At 41.4% G+C, this 16,538-nt stretch overlaps 1 protein-coding gene across 1 annotated transcript in view; it reads left to right on the top strand.

Annotated features, from left to right (window-relative positions):
* The window catches only part of TANC2 (tetratricopeptide repeat, ankyrin repeat and coiled-coil containing 2), a 190,794-nt gene that overhangs the window by 76,449 nt on the left and 97,807 nt on the right, over positions 1 to 16,538 (top strand). The gene's annotated exons all lie outside the window — the stretch shown is intronic.

The following is a 16,538-nucleotide window of genomic DNA, read 5'->3' as shown; positions in this document are numbered from 1 at the left end:
CTGGGACCGAGCAATGGGAGCTCACCCCGTCGCGGGGATTCGAACCGCCGACCTTCTGATTGGCAAGTCCTAGGCTCTGTGGTTTAATCCACAGTGCCACCCGTGTCCCAAAACACAAAATATAGCCAGTTTCTTACCGTTGTCTGGTTTGAGCATCTTGCCTAGGTTGAGGTTTTGTGGCTCTTGAATGTTGGGGACCTAAAGAAGGTTGCAGGGATATAAGATACCAACCACTCTAAAGCAAACATGGGAGCAAGGAGCTGTCCTGCCTTTAAAACAGAAATGTGCATTTTATTAATTCCATTTGGGAGTTTTAATCTGGTGTGTCTGTAAAAGCAGGGATAGAGAAACAATATATTGTTGGACTATAGCTCCCATTATTCCTGGAGACTACAGGTTCCCTTGGCCATGATACACCCACTCACACACCAAGATATATATATGTATATATATATATAACAAGAATGATATGTTAGAATATTGATGCTATACCTGCTCTACTTGCTATCCTGGCTGTTGCATTCTGTACTACTTGGAAGTTTCAGAATTGTCTTCTGAGAAAGCTCCTCATTAAGCTCTTAGCTTGTGTAAAGGTGTATTTAAAGCAACATGTTCTGATTGGTATGGTAACCAGTTAAGGTGTGTACTTGCTTTGGAAATACAGTGGTACCTCGGGTTAAGTACTTAATTCGTTCCAGAGGTCCGTTCTTAACCTGAAACTGTTCTTATCCTGAAGCACCACTTTAGCTAATGGGGTCTCCCGCTGCGCCATTGGAGCATGATTTCTGTTCTCTTCCTGAAGCAAAGTTCTTAACCCGAGGTAATATTTCTGGGTTAGTGGAGTCTGTAACCTGAAGCGTATGTAACCCGAGGTACCACTGTATATGAATTTCAAATTGGAAAATTTGAGTTAAATTACTTTCAGTTTGTCTTCCCCCTCACATCTGGTGGTTGTGACCTAATGTACGGAGTAAGCATCGCTACTCCCCTCCCCTGGCTCCTGCAGAAGAGCCTCAAGGGTGGCCATAGCCTCTGTCACCTCTAGATACCCCAAGCAGCTGCTGTGGAGTCATGGGCTATGCGGAGAGCCAGCACAGAACTACAGGGGAGTTTGTGAGGAGGAGACAGAGCAGAGCAGCTGTGGCAGGCTGAAAAGGGAGTCGCAACGAGCTGGTAGGGAGGTGAGGAGATGGCAGACAGAGGACAAGCAGGTTCCTGTGAGTGGAGGAGGAGAGCAGGCACGGCAGGAGCCAAATCAAAATCTTGAGTGAGCAGGAAGGCAAAGGAGGAGAGTGGAATGTAGAGGAGAATGGCCAGCTGGAAGAAAGAGACATGGAGGAAGAGGGCAGGGCAGGTGGCATTGAGCCAGAGATGCCAGAGGAAGAGGAGAGAGATCAGGCAAGTGGAGGGGGTAGAGAAAGAAAGAGGCAAGGGTTATTGGTGGAGTGGGGAGCAGCCTCTTGCAGGAGAGGAAATGAATCCCAGGACCAACCTGTGAAAGGGCCAACTGTGAGAAAGCAAGGATAGTAAGGGGCAAAGCAATGTGGTGATGGGAATACCTTTTGGAGGTGGTCCTCAGCCCTGTTGAGAGGATTGAGGAGAAGCACATCAAAACTTTTCAGAAAAGGTGCTGCAGGCAGAAGCAAGACTCCCCCCTCCCCCAAAAAATTATGAAATAGACGTCAGTGGAGGCTCCCTCCTTTCCCAAGCTGCTGCTGCTTGCCAATCACATTTGGATTAGTATATTTTTATGTTAACAGAAACTGTCAAACTCTCATACTAGTGTCGCATGTTGTTGTTTTTTACTGGCATGAGGTTGAGGAGTGGCTGTTTGTGATGCCGCTGTTGCCCAAACACACCATAGTGATTTAAATTAATCATTTAAATCAACCATTTAAATCGTTTGGGTTCAAAGCAACTCATCCTGATCAATTACTAGGATCATTATGTCTTGCCGGTTTCTGATCCCAGCTGTTGCCTTTCGTGTGTGTAAGATCCACTCTGTGCTTGCCATCATTGTAGCAGAGTAGGAACCCAGCAATGGCTCTTGAAGAGGCTTGCAGCTGACACCTGGGGTTGGGTTATCCCAGGATTGGAGCGGAGTCTCCAGCCAACCCTCTGACATGCTGAGCTGCTATTAGTCCTGTTTTCTGTTCCAAACATATGATTGATAGAATCCCAGTTCTCAGCCAAACGTTTTTCTCCCTTTTCCTTGCCTAACCACTGCAAGAGGAGCCTTTGTGTTATTTCAGTGTTACTGCTGCTACTGCAGTATTCCCGGTGCAAACAGTTTTTCTTTTTGAGGTGATTATGCATGTGACAATTTGTTGTGACTGAAAATGAAGGCTGCACAGACATGCAATAGAGAGAAGGTAAGTGTTAAAGGGTTTATTGCTTTTTAATATAAACCATTCCCGGAATCCATGTCACAGTTCCTTACATGGTAGTGCTTTTTTCCCCTGTAAGTTGCCATGACAACAGCAGCACTGCACCATTCATCAGCTCTGGACTGGGTTGCATTGCTAGCCTTCGTGTTACTCCTGAATGTTAAGGAGCATATCAGTGAATCATTCACTTGCTATACTGCGCCATTACCTTCATGTCCCTTCTGTAATTTACTCCGACAAGGGGTAGGACAAATTAAAGTGCGCCATAGAGAGATTCCGTATGAAAATACTTAATTTAACCCCCAGGGAGCTGCAGAGTCTACTACTTGTGTGGTAGTCTAGAGAAGAAGGGTTATTTTGTGCTAAAGGACTTAATAGCGAGAGAAGCTTAGCATTTATGTCAGCTCTCCTGAAATTGACCTTGAATTAGCTTTCCTTGCTCACCCAGAAAATGCAAGCACTGTAGGGAGATTGGCTTTTGGGATCAAACCTCACAAGACACGTAACATCACACTGATGCTGTCAGCAGTGATATGGATCTAGCGGCAAACAAACCAAGAGGGTGGATTGCTGGCAACATTGCCTGTGAAAGAGCAGGTTTTTTGTCTTACTGGCAGAAAGATTGCATTCTATCGACTAATGGGGAGGAAGAACTGAACCCTGTAAGTATATGGGGAGGAAAATTTGCATCTTGCATGTACTCTAGCTGAATCTTTTTATTAATATTTTCAGGCCTGCTTCAAACATTAAAAAAAAATCATTGCAGCAAAAGGGTTTTTGTCTCTTGAAAACTCTTGTCACAGAAACCATCAAGAGGCTGCTGTTGTGAATCAGAGGTGTTGTTCTGAGATTTCTGATTGCTTGCTTACAGCTCTTATATAATGTATTTAGCATTGCCTTTTAAAATAAGATGTTCGCTTTTACATTGAACTAGTGAAAATTTATGTTATAGTAATATTTTCTTTACCTTAATAGAGTATTACTAGTTGCATTATTTTTTTGCATTAAGCTGTTGAATATCCTATTACTTGGAACATGGTATCTAATAGATTGCTGCTGCATCCAAAGATGTTTTTCAGTTCATGTTTTAATATATGGCTGGATTATGAAACCTGCAGCTCCCAAGAGATTTTCACCACCCACAAAGGAAAAAATAGACTTGCCACTTGCAGAAGTTGTTTATGTACTAATAAGCTACTCCAATGTCAAGATATGCAGCCAAGGTTATGTGTTCTAGATTTTATTGCTAGAAACAGTAAATGATTTCATTTAGCATAACTGTTTACAAATTCTGAGTGCAGTGCAAAACATGAGTAGCAATTTTTGCATTTTCAAACCAATGTATTTAGGTTGTTTTTTTTTAAAAAATACTTTGTTGAATTGGAATCTTCCTTGTTTGTGAACTAGACAGATAAAAGTATGTACAGTATTGAATTTTCAGAAAAAATTGTGAAAATACATAATGTTCCCCTTCTGAGCCTATTCTGGTATATTTGCTTGGAATAATATGTAAATGTGTAAAGTAGCTTGAGAGATAGGTCAGGTCAAGTGAATATAAATTTTATAACTTGTTTAAAGATGGGGGAACCTTGGACTTTAGCCATAAAACTTAACAACTATAGAACTAAGCAAAAGCTGTTTGGCTTGCTGCTCATTCAAGCTCGTTAGGTTTCCAGCTTTAAGCCAACTGACATGGAGAGAGAGTCCCTTGAAATCAGTATGGCATTTTCTTATACATACATTGCTGGAGTGAATTAATTTTATTTCTTGTCTTCACATTAAATAATTTTTCCTCTTTGGGATGTTATGTAAACGTTTTGCCCTTCACAATTAAGACGGTACCTCTGTGAATTACTAATGATAGAAGTGCAACTTGAGCTGAAGGAATTTGGAATATAACCTCAGTTCAAAATGCCTCACTCCAGTGCAAGGTGAACCGAAATCGTGTCAAATTTGGGCCTAGGCTCATACTGGAGTTCACTCAGAATCATCACCATTCCTGCTAACCAGAAGTAGACATACCTGGCCATGGGGTTGGGGCAGCAGCAGCAGCAGCAGCAGCAAAACCTCTCTCCCTCTCCTCCTGGCATAGTATGAAAGTGGAAGGCTTGGAAAACTTTTATGTATGAGATACTGCTTCCTTCCCTGCCTTTTGGCTCTTTGGCAAGCAGCTCATCTAGATGTCTGCTTTACCTCCAGACCTGGACAGGTAATCTCCATCACCATTTGATGTATGCATCAATGTAAATGAGCACCACAATGGCACTACAATGGTAAATGAGGTAGCCACAAAATTGATGGAACAGTGAGGAAATTTTACTGCACAACTGCCATGTCTATCCAGATGGCCAGTTACTTGGCATGCACATCAGCCTTCTCTGAGGAAAAACTCATCTTGTTCCTGAACCACCTGCCTCAAGGGAAGGAAGCATTCCAACTTGTGAAACAAGTAAATGCAAAAATTCGTGTCACCGACTGTTGGTCCAAAATGATTGCCAGAGTTGTGTGTCTCTATGGACACGTGTGGCTACTTTCCTAATCCCAGATACTGGCAGTTTGGTCTCGCAACAGGGACCTTCCATTTGATGACAGAGATTGTTTTGTGACAAGTCTGATGGAGTAAGTCCAGAAATAAAAATCAACAGAACTTACAACATTCCAGTAATTCTCTTAAGTCCCATTTCTAGTTTCATGGCCTCTGCCCAATGCCAGAGTCTAAAGTCACTTAACAAACCCCCCTTATTGCATTGGGCTAACAACTTTAGGTCTTGGAGGTGTAGCTGTGCTGGTCTGTTTAGTAATCCTCCTCCTCATCTTGTAGCATCTAAAAGTCTACCAGATTTATTATGTCATAAGCAGTGTGGACTGGAGTTCACTTTTATCAGATGCATGTAGCAGTGTCCTCAGTTGGCCATGTGTATACATGGTTGTAGAGGGGGGCGGAAATGTAAATGTTGAAGTTACATGACAATGAAATGTAGAAAAGCAGGTTCCCAGCAATCCAGTTAAAGCTAAACAGGATGCAAAATAAGCACAGTGATCATCCGTTGCATATCATGCTAGTACTGGGCTGAAGTATTTGCCCCAGACTTTTTTCAACATTTTTGAGTGGTGAAATCTCAGAGCTTTCAGGTTGAGGTTTGGGCAAATTAGGTAGGTTCCCACCTGAGGGTTCTCCCTCCTTCTCCACCCCCCCTTCTGTCTTTCTCTATCAATAGAGGAAAAAATCCTTATGGCTGCTTCTGATAAATACTAGACTGTCAGCAGCCCTGTAGCAGTCCCTTCTAATATGAGACAAAATTCCCCTATGGGGATGATACTGTATCACTTTCTTGGGGAAAGGTGGCTGCCACCAATGGGCCCTGGTGTTGACAGAAATATGCAGTAGGTTTCTGGATGAGGCATATAACCTGTTTTTCACACTTGGCCCGGATCCTGATTATTGATTTTGTAAGAAAGGAATACACAAGTAAAATGCCTAGCACAAGCATGTCAAAGGTAAAGCTCACTCTGTTGTATGTGACAAATCAGCCATGCCTTTCAGTCCATCAAAGCTTGATAAGCCCAATTTATGGCTCCGTGCTGGCCACAAACCACCGCATACAAATTTGATAGACAATTTTAAGAGGGTTGTGTATTTTTATAATATATGTTGAGGACATTGAATGTATCATGTGAGGACTGAGCTTTATTTCTATATTATTACATTTATATCCCACTTTTCCTCCAAGGAGTACATGATGGTGGATACACTTCACCACCACTCAGTTTCTTGTGATGTAGATGAGGCTAAGAGACAGTGACTGGCTCAAGGTCAGGTCACCCACTGAGCTTCACGGTTGCGTGAGGATTTGAATCCTTATCTCCCAGGCCCTGGTTCAATATTTTAACCACTACGCTCACACTTCACAGGCCTCATTTAGCCAAATTTCTTTAGGAAAAGTTTCTGCTTGGCTCTTTTTATGTATGCTCTGATCTATATTATCTCTGCCTCTTGTGAACAAATATTATTATTTCCCTCCTACAGTAGAAGTGATTTTTATTTACAACACTGACAAGAAAGCATTCTAGCAAGTTCTGCAACGCAGTGGGAATCCCTGTATCTTTCAGCAGAGTCATAGCTGGTTATGTAAGGCAGGACGCAATTTGTTCTTGTGTACAAGATTAAAGCACACACACACCTTGCTTTCTGTATTGGAGAAACAAAAAAGAAAACAATATTTTCAAGGGATCTGCTTTAACTAGCTTGGCAGGCTTTGTTAATGGTGCATATTTTATTTGTTTTATGTAAATACTCTTTCCCAACTTGTTCTTCTGATTGCTTTGAAGTATTAATTTCCTTAAGAAAGAAGGTCAAGGCAGGCCACTTACATGGGAGAGCAGAATATTTCTATGTGGTGTGCCATAACCCATGTGCTGGATTATTACCGTATTTTTCGCTCTATAAGACGCACCAGACCACAAGACGCACCTAGTTTTTGGAGGAGGAAAACAAGAAAGAAAAAATCTGAATCTCAGATGCCAGAACAGCAAGAGGGATCGCTGTGCAGTGAAAGCAGCAATCCCTCTTGCTGTTCTGGCTTCTGGGATAGCTGTGCAGCCTGCATTCGCTCCATAAGACGCACACACATTTCCCCTTACTTTTTAGGAGGGAAAAAGTGAGTCTTATAGAGCAAAAAATACGGTACTTTCTTCAGTAAGCGCAGCTACAGCAGCAGCATCATGTCTTGACTATGAAGGGGACAAGAGGGAGAGAAAAATATCACCAGACCTAGATGTATGGAACCTACTAATGGCAGCAGTTTATGTGAGATGGTAGGATAGGCTGCAGGTCAGAGAATCAGGTTTGCAGGACCTCCAAAATCTCTGAGGTTGACAACTTTGTCTAATGGATGTCAGAGTTAGACAGAACTTTGTTGGTATAAGATCTGAATTCCAAGTCAGACTCTGCTTTCATGGGTGAGTGAAGAATGCATCCTTACTCTTGTACCCCTGTAGCACTAGTGATACCTTGGTGGATCTTCTGGCATCTCTGTTAAATGGAGATAAGTGATAGGTAGGACAGTCTTTCTGGTTGTCTGTCCAGGTAGACAGTGATAGTGGATCCAAGTTTTGTGCCCATATGCATTTTACTGATCCTACACTGTTCCGTTTTATAATGGGCACTCTATACTGGTTCAGGGTGGCTGTGAAGCTACTCTGTGGTGGCCTTGTAGTGGTCAGCACTGAAGCCTTTTGTAGGCCCAGACAAAATGCTTTCCTCTCCCCTGCAGGATACAAGAGAGGGAAGTGAATAAAAGGCTCCACTAATTGCCATTTTTGTTATAATTGAGTTTTATAATGGAAAACCAAGACGAGCTTTTAAAAGCAGAAAAACATGATATTCTTAAACAATGATTTTGAGTACAGTATTTTGCATTGGGCTGTGCTTACAAATATTAAGTATCTAATGATCCATTTCTGTCCCCCCCCCCGAAGGGTTGAATATATGAGTTTGCCCATGCATGCATGTTCCACAAATTGTATTTACTGGGTGTGTAACCTAAGAATCACCGGCCTATAAGAAAACAGAAACCAAGAGAGAAGAGTTCTTTAAATAGAATTGATCAGCTAGAGGGTCTTGTGGTTAGGTACTGTGAATATATATATATATATATATAGAGAGAGAGAGAGAGAGAGGTTGAATCTCATAACTTTAGAGTTAATTTCAACATTTACTTGGTTTCTTTGAATAAATATAGCATGCAGTGGCAGGTTTATTTTCAGCTTGAGTCTTTTAATGGAGTAACTTGCGAAAGCTGTCCATACGCCTGACTTCTGTCTTGTGATATTCCACATTAGCTGCATATTTTTAGAATCATTTTAGGCTGTAATTCCTGTAGGAGTGAAAGTGTCTCCTCCTTTTGTTCCTACAGAAACAAGAGTACTTATAATAGCAGGCATGGTGAGTTATGGAACGATTGTGTTTTGTTTAATGCAGTTCCTTTGCAGTAGTCTCTCAGAGTCAAAAAGAATTCTAAGAATATATAGTATAATTTAGCTATGGTCAGTATCTTAAGCTTTGATACATTTGTATTATAGACCTTGACATATAGATGTTATAGAACAGGATGTATTTTGTGATACAAATGAGTCAGTGTTTGAGAAGTCCTGACAGATTCAAAGATTTCTGAGGTTTTAAAAAACATAATGAGCTTGGATGTCATTTGGATTTTATTTTGTGTTTTTCCCATCAGGCTTTCAGATAATGCCACTTCAATCCCCGAGGGTTACCAAATATATAAAATGAAAGCTGGGATTCTACTAAAGAATTTATTTGTTACATAAATGTGCTTTGTACATATGCAAATGTGCCTCCAGATATGTTAACCAACCCTCATCTCACCAAAAATTCAGAAAAACAGAAGCAGTAAATACCCTAAGTCAAACAAATGCAGTGTTCTGTCTCTTTCCTTGGAAGGTAGAATGGTTCCCTAAACATAGTTTTGTCATGTTGGCATTCAGAACGCAAGTGATATTTTTCAGCATTTAACAGTGTTGTGTAAGTTGGTCCTTAGGGTGGATTGCTAGAAAACTGAGCACACTACAATAGACATGGGTCATTTTGCTGTCTTGGAGATGATATTTTCGGTAGAACATAGTCCTGTTCTTCTATAGCTTAGACCATAATATGGCTCAATGCTTATACCCTAAGTAAGGCCTGTCCATGCCTCTATCTCTCCTTTCCAGAAAATGTAAGGACAGACTTGTTCTCTGTCCAGGATATCCCTTGCAAATAAACCACCAGGACTTGCGGAGGGGCAAATTCTAAGCACTGAAGGTGGAAAGGTTGTATCTGATCCAGTGGAGTTGCATGTCCTCCTGAACATCAAGATGTTGATCTAATTGCCATGATAGAATGACTGTGAATCCTCACCCTCCTTGCTGGTGGAAGAATAGGGGACATTAAAACTTCTACTGCTATCATGGAGATCCTAGCTTTCAATATTTGTACTTCAGTTTGTAGGGCTACTTGCTGTACCTGCGGCGTCTGGAGTGTCTACACCATGCCTGGACCTGCCAAGTCACCCGAAGAGTTATTTGTCTTATTTATGCTCAGGACCAGTTTGCTGCAGCCTGGCAAACTGTCAGAGCTAAACCGTATATAAGTGTCAAATGGGAATCAGTAATAGGGAACCAGAGTAGTCACTGTGAATTTTTGTCCCCATGAATTTGTCAAAAACCTGTTTGAAAAGCCATCTAGGTAGGATCCTTAACCACAGTCTTTGTAAACCCCCAGTATACCATACTCAGGGATATAGAGCTTCTGCATATAGAGGTTCCATTGAGATACACTAGCTAGTAATCCCCAAGAGTCCAAATCAGTGTTAGAGGTACACATTTTCTGAAATGGAGATTCCATTGAGAGCCAGTGTGGTGTAGTGGTTAAGAGCGGTAGTCACGTAATCTGGGGAACCGGGTTCGCGTCCCCGCTCCTCCATATGCAGCTGCTGGGTGACCTTGGGCCAGTCACACTTCTCTGAAGTCTCTCAGCCCCACTCACCTCACAGAGTGTTTGTTGTGGGGGAGGAAGGGAAAGGAGAATGTTAGCCGCTTTGAGACTCCTGAAGGGGAGTGAAAGGCGGGATATCAAATCCAAACTCTTCTTCTTCTTCATTAAGTCGCCTAAACCATCACTCACTAGAAGCTTGTCAAAGACTGTTCATTCCCGTTTTACAGTATCTTGGAGGCTGGGACAAAGAACCAGTTACTAGCTGAAAGCCATCATCTATATTCATATCAGAGCCAACCTTAAATGTACTACAAAGACCTACTAAGATTACTGTATTATTCATCTGATGAAGTGTTTTTTTGGCCCACAAAAACACACACCCAAAAGCCTGTGCTGCAATTATTCTGTTGAATGTACTGCAAGACTCTATGCTGTGTTTGTTACAACAGACTTAAGAAGAGTTACGCAACATTACAAAGCCCTGGAATGTATATTGTATGTACGATTAGAAAAGTTCTTGTTGACTGGGAGATATTGTGGATTTATTTTGCAAGACTGTCACATATGAGTGAACAGTTCTTGGGTATTTATTATTGGGTGTTTATTTCTTCTTTATGCCACAATGTGAAAGTGCAGCTTTTAGCTGAAACGGAAGTATTAAGTGAATTGATTTCTTCAGGGCAGAATACATAAGATGGGTAGGTGTAAGCCAGAATTATAACCCAGCCAGAATGATGGGCTATAAATAATAAAATTACTATTAGTATTATTATTATTACTCCTACTACTACTACGTGTTTCCTTATCTCTGGTGCCTGGTGAACACCAGTATATCCCCACGAATGACAAGTAAAACCATGTATAATTAGAAGTTTCTAATGGTACACAAAAATGCAGAAATTAAAAGTAGAATCCCAGATATTTGATTTTTGTGTTCATATTTTATAAGCTTAGCCTGGAGTTTATTAGACTACTTCTAGGACTAAAATCATTTGTGAAAAATAGGCAGTTCTCTATTTAAAAGAGCCTAGCCTTTCAATAGACAAGATGCTACTTCCTCTAATAGTGGGTGACTTACCATGGAGTTAACATACATACACGCAATAAACATTATATAAGGTATGTTTAGAATAATTTAAAATTGGAAGTCATTTGAAAAATCTTGACTAGCCAAAGAAACCATCACATGGTGCAGCTAAGCATTCCAGTCTACAAAACTTTTATAATTACCTCTACCTTTTTTGCTTAGCATAGTGTGTGACATTCAGGAATACATTGACAATCATAATGTTGAAAATACTCTAAACGGCCCTTAAGTTGTGCAAAATGAACACAAGTACACACCCTTTAAATCCCATAGAGCAAATGGTTCCCATAAGAGTGTCACTGTCTCCACTTTCCAGAAACAAGTGAATACATTTTTGTTCTAACAGGCTTTTCCGGCTAGATAAATGGGTTTTTGCCATGAGTGGCTGTACTGTATTTTGTGTTGTTTTAGTTCTCTTCTAAATGTGTCAGCTTTTTGTGTTTTTAACTTGTTTTGCTGTTTATATTGTACATCACCCTGAAATGATAGTGCAGAAGGCGATAAATAAATTGATGATGATGATAATAATAATGGCATGTGTATATAAAAAAATAACCTCTTCCCCACCCACTGGATCATACCAAAGCTCATATGGTCCAGAATCCTATTCTGACCATGGCCAATCAGATGCCTATGGGAAGTGCTCAGGCAGGACATGAGTGCAATATCACTTTCCTGCTAGTGTTCTCCTTCACCTTGTATCCAGAGGAATACCCACCTCCCAATATGGGAAGAGAGCACACAGTCATTGTGACTAGTAGTCATTAATAGACTTATTCTTCATAAGTTTGTCTAAAGGTAAAGGGACCCCTGACCATTAGGTCCAGTCGTGACCGACTCTGGGGTTGCGGCGCTCATCTCGCTTTATTGGCCGAGGGAGCTGGCGTACAGCTTCCAGGTCATGTGGCCAGCAGGACTAAGCCGCTTTTGGCGAACCAGAGCAGCGCACAGAAACGCTGTTTACCTTCCCGCTGGAGCGGTACCTATTTATCTACTTGCACTTTGACGTGCTTTCGAACTTCCGGGTTGGCAGGAGCAGGGACTGAGCAACAGGAGCTCACCCCGTCACGGGGATTCGAACCGCCGACCTTCTGATCGGCAAGTCCTAGGCTCTGTGGTTTGACCCACAGCGCCACCCGCGTTTGTCTAATCCCCCCTTTAAAACCATCACAGTGGTGGCCACCATGACACTGTGCAGTTATGAATTACATAGTTATGAATTACTACTTTTCCGTAGTTCAAAGTAGTACTTGTTTGTGTCTGTCCTTCAGGGTGGTTTTTAGCTTGAGTCTAAGCACTGTTGAGTCCCCTAATTTGTTTCCAGGCCCAAGCATCCTTCAATAATTTTGTGTTGTTTTTTTCAGTTGAGATTTTGTACTACGGCAACCACCACTATTGTTTCATAATTGTGATTTTTAGATGCAACAGAATAAGGCTCATTAAGGCTCGCAGAATAAGCAGGTCTAGAACCTGAGCTATGTTTGGAGTGGTCTTGCTATTTAGAAATGGATTGCTACATGTCTTGAACTATTTGAATCAATAGCACTGCAGCACTTAAAACATTTTAACACCAAAGGCCCCTCATTGCAGTATTAGATAGTAACTGGTTAGTGTCCAGCATGTGAGTCAGCTTCTGGCAAGAGAATTCATCATTATTTAAGTGGAGGGGGGCAGGAACACTTAGCTTAATCTGCAATGGCTGGATGTTTGCTTTATTTAAAATCAATAAAAATTATCCTGCTGTGGTCAGCAATAAAAAGCCTTGTGGTGAAACTTGAGGAGGAGTACAGGATAGTGGGGCAAATTTGCTGCCCCACATCCAAGCAGCCTGCCAGAAAGTCTCATTACCATTGCTATCACTGTCCCCATACCCTTCTTTCACCTTTAGTACAACTAGAGAGCCAGATTTGGCTCAGAGGCCGCTCAGTTATTGAACCTTACACAATGCGGAAACCTTATACTGCAGAAAAGCCAGAAGCAAATATTAGACTGCATGGATACACTGTTGCCCAGCTCCTGTTCAATTCAGCAAATAGGAGAAAATTCGCAGAAGGTTTCCTCCTGAATGCCTTAATTTGTCCCTTTCAGTCACCAGTGCAGATGTAAAGCTGGGGATCCCTTAATCGTGGGATTGCTCACTTCCTCCTCACTCTAGCGTCTGTAAAAATGGTAATATTCCAGTAGACGTTTTTGATAAATTGACTTTTGAAACTGACTTTTACTCTAGGCTGCTGCTTTTAATATTTTGGTGTAACTTTGTTTTCATAATTTTGATTGCATTGTTGATATTTTGATATGGTGTGTAAGGTATATTGTTATAGAAAGATAGGATGGAATGCCACAGCAATGCCCCCACCCCACAAAAAGCAACCTCAAACACAATTCTATTGTCAGCTGTAGAATTCCATGCAGAGTGAGAAGGTTGAAATCTCATATGTATATTGTGGATTTCAATACTTCTTCTGTTGATGTTTGAGGCTTTTCACATACCTCAGGTATGTGTGTTGTCGATTAGACCATCAAGCTACAAAGCTCTTTTAAAAAATAAATAAAAATACCATAATTAAGCCTATTTCTTTTGAGAGCTGACATGCTATTTTTCAATTGTACTTTATTAATAATGTTTCTAAAAAAGAAGTCTAAATAAATATTTCCTAATTAAATACCAGCTCAATCATAAATGGCACGCCACAACAAAATAATGTAAATAGAAAATGCAATTATATTATTAGCAAGCTAAATGGATTTAAGTATGGAGTAAATCACATAGAATCAAGAGATTAAACTACTTCAGCAACAAAAGCATTAAAATGTGTTTTTGTTCTCGCTTCTTGCATTAGGAATGGTTCCGAACGTGATCTGCTATTCAGCCAAAAAGGGATGGGTGGATGGAATAATGCAAGCAGTGCCAAGAAATATTCACTGTTATCGTATTGAGTAAAAGTGCATCCTTCTTGCAGACCTCAGCTTCTTGCTTCTTGCTACACTGCAGGCCTAGATCCTCTCCCGGGCCGTTGTCCTTGATCCTGCCTTGCTCTTGAGTCTTGCCTAGTTACTCATTCCTGGCTTATCCTGTGGCTTCTGGACTGCTGCCCATGGCCCAGACTTGTCGCTTTTTACCTTAGCCTGGTGCCCTTCGTTTATTATTAGGCCACAGCAACTATGCTGATTGGAGTTGATGGAAATTGTAGTCAGACAGCATTTGGAGGGCGCCAGATTGGCAAAGTAGGGATGCGGGTGGCGCTGTGGGTTAAACCACAGAGCCTAGGACTTGCCGATCAGAAGGTTGGCGATTCAAATCCCCGCGACGGGGTGAGCTCCCATTGCTCGGTCCCAGCTCCTGCCAACCTAGCAGTTCGAAAGCACGTCAAAGTGCAAGTAGATAAATAGGTACCGCTCCGGTGGGAAGGTAAACGGTGTTTCCGTGCACTGCTCTGGTTCGCCAGAAGCGGCTTAGTCATGCTGGCCACATGACCCGGAAGCTGTACGCCGGCTCCCTTGGCCAATAAAGCGAGATGAGCGCCGCAACCCCAGAGTCGGCCACGACTGGACCTAATGGTCAGGGGTCCCTTTACCTTAGATTGGCAAAGGCTGCTTCGCCTCTTATAGCATTGACTCTCTCCTGAGGAAGGACGGAATCCCAATTTCTCGGGCTAGGAAAGTGCAACAGTTTTGAGGTAGAGGAAGACCCACCAATCCCATGTTTGTTGAATGGGGTCTCTTTAATTCAAAGCATGGGCTCTGTGTCTGAGCTACAGCTCCTTTTCACTAACTTAAGCTGGGCTTACCCAGTTTCCTCAGTGCAAAGCCTAGTTCTCATCTTGCTGATGCTTTTCCTCATGGGAACATGGCTGGACCCTCCCTTAGTGTCATCACTGAGCAAGGCTTTGAGGAAGTATAAGCAAAGGACAAGAAGTATCCCAGCTTTGCTAGTCTCAGTTATACTTTTGTTGAATTTCTGGTAGTGATTGTAATGGATGCATTTTTCAGTGCGGCTTGTCATACCAGAAGGGATTTTTAAAATCAACTGTTAAATTTCTCACACTGTCCTATTTAGCCCTAATTGGTTGCTGTTAACATATGTTCTCTCACATTTGTACACCATAATGAGGCTTTTTGAGGTTATGGTTTAGGAATGAGATTTATAATGATTAATAAAAAAGTGCATTTTTAAAAAAGATATTGGTCTGATATAATGCAAAATGAAAGCCCACTAATTCTAAGTGAGAGATGCTTTCCATCATTGCTTTTGGGAAGCAAGGTCTCTGAAGTTGTTTCTGTGTATTCTTACTATATGAAGAATTCTCATTTAGTTGCTTATGGTTATTCTAATGACTTTTACCTACAGGTTTTTGAGAAAAGGAGATAACTATCACAATAACAAATCTCAGAAGCCTGTTGCCTGCAACTCTTGTGTACATAGCTTGTGCAAGGTCTTGCAAATTCAGATGTAGAATACAATATAAAAAGATGAAAGATATAAAAGTGTTATTTCTGCATTTCTTGTGGTCCCCTGATTCCTCTTAAAAAGGACCTGGATTCTAAGAGAGGTCATACTGAATCATGGGTGAAAATAGATGGGAGCCTCATAAACAGTTTGTGTTGTGCCATTGTGTGGGGGGTGGGTAGGGTTTCCTGTTCAAAAGAAAAGAAAAAGCACACAGAAACACACAGATATCCATTGGGCCCACCCAAGGTTTTCAGAAGCCCAGCCATAGTAAAATCATATTGAAAACCTGTTGGGATTTGCCTAATTTTGCACTTTAAAGAAGTCACATTCTGCAAATATTTTCATGGGGATTTATTGCAAAAGAGAAAGTGAGGTAGGAAAAATGTGATCCCCACATATGCTTTGGAAATGTTTCCAGTCAAAATTAGAATCCATGCTTCATAAAGAAAGGGACATTTTTAGCAACTTTCGGGTGGGGATGGCAGAAATCCATTACTTTTAATTGGTGTCTGTGTGTGTATGTGGATCTTGTTTTCAGTTGAGGTACCGCAAGGCCACCAGCTTCGCTGCTCTTTCAAGTGCTGGTGGAATTGCAGTTAAATCAGCCCGGCAAGATTCCTTTTTGCTGCAGAATGGCTCAATCAAATTGACACTGCATTGTGACATTCCTTTGTTGCTGGATGCCCAACTGACATCTATGGTATAAAGTGCCTTTCGCTATAAAGTGCACCAGCTAGAACCTCTCCACCCCACCCCACCCCTGACTCCTGGATAGGCCTGCATTATCCATGCTCTGATAATCTCCAAACTGTACGCGGTTCTAAATGTTATGTCCAGAGCAGTATGTCTTGAACAATCTGTGGGTGAAATTATTTGTCTGGTTGTGGCAGTCATTTCAGCAGGGTTTACACAGCGTTCTGCTGCTTCCATGGTCTAGAACCAGATAGAGGCACGCGTTATTGCTAGATGCCATCTGCCAGAGGGGATTTACTGAAAACATTTTCTGGAGAGAGCTTAGGAATGCCGTTACCTGCATTGAGTCTAAAAAGAGGGCAGGTAATACATTGAAATAAAACAAATGGTAGAAATAATAATAATAATAATAATAATAATAATAATAAT

Source organism: Podarcis vaucheri, assembly GCF_965113315.1.
Source record: "Podarcis vaucheri genome assembly, chromosome: 13".
NCBI classification, from domain to species: domain Eukaryota; kingdom Metazoa; phylum Chordata; class Lepidosauria; order Squamata; family Lacertidae; genus Podarcis; species Podarcis vaucheri.
This window is presented reverse-complemented; position numbering and strand designations above follow the sequence as displayed.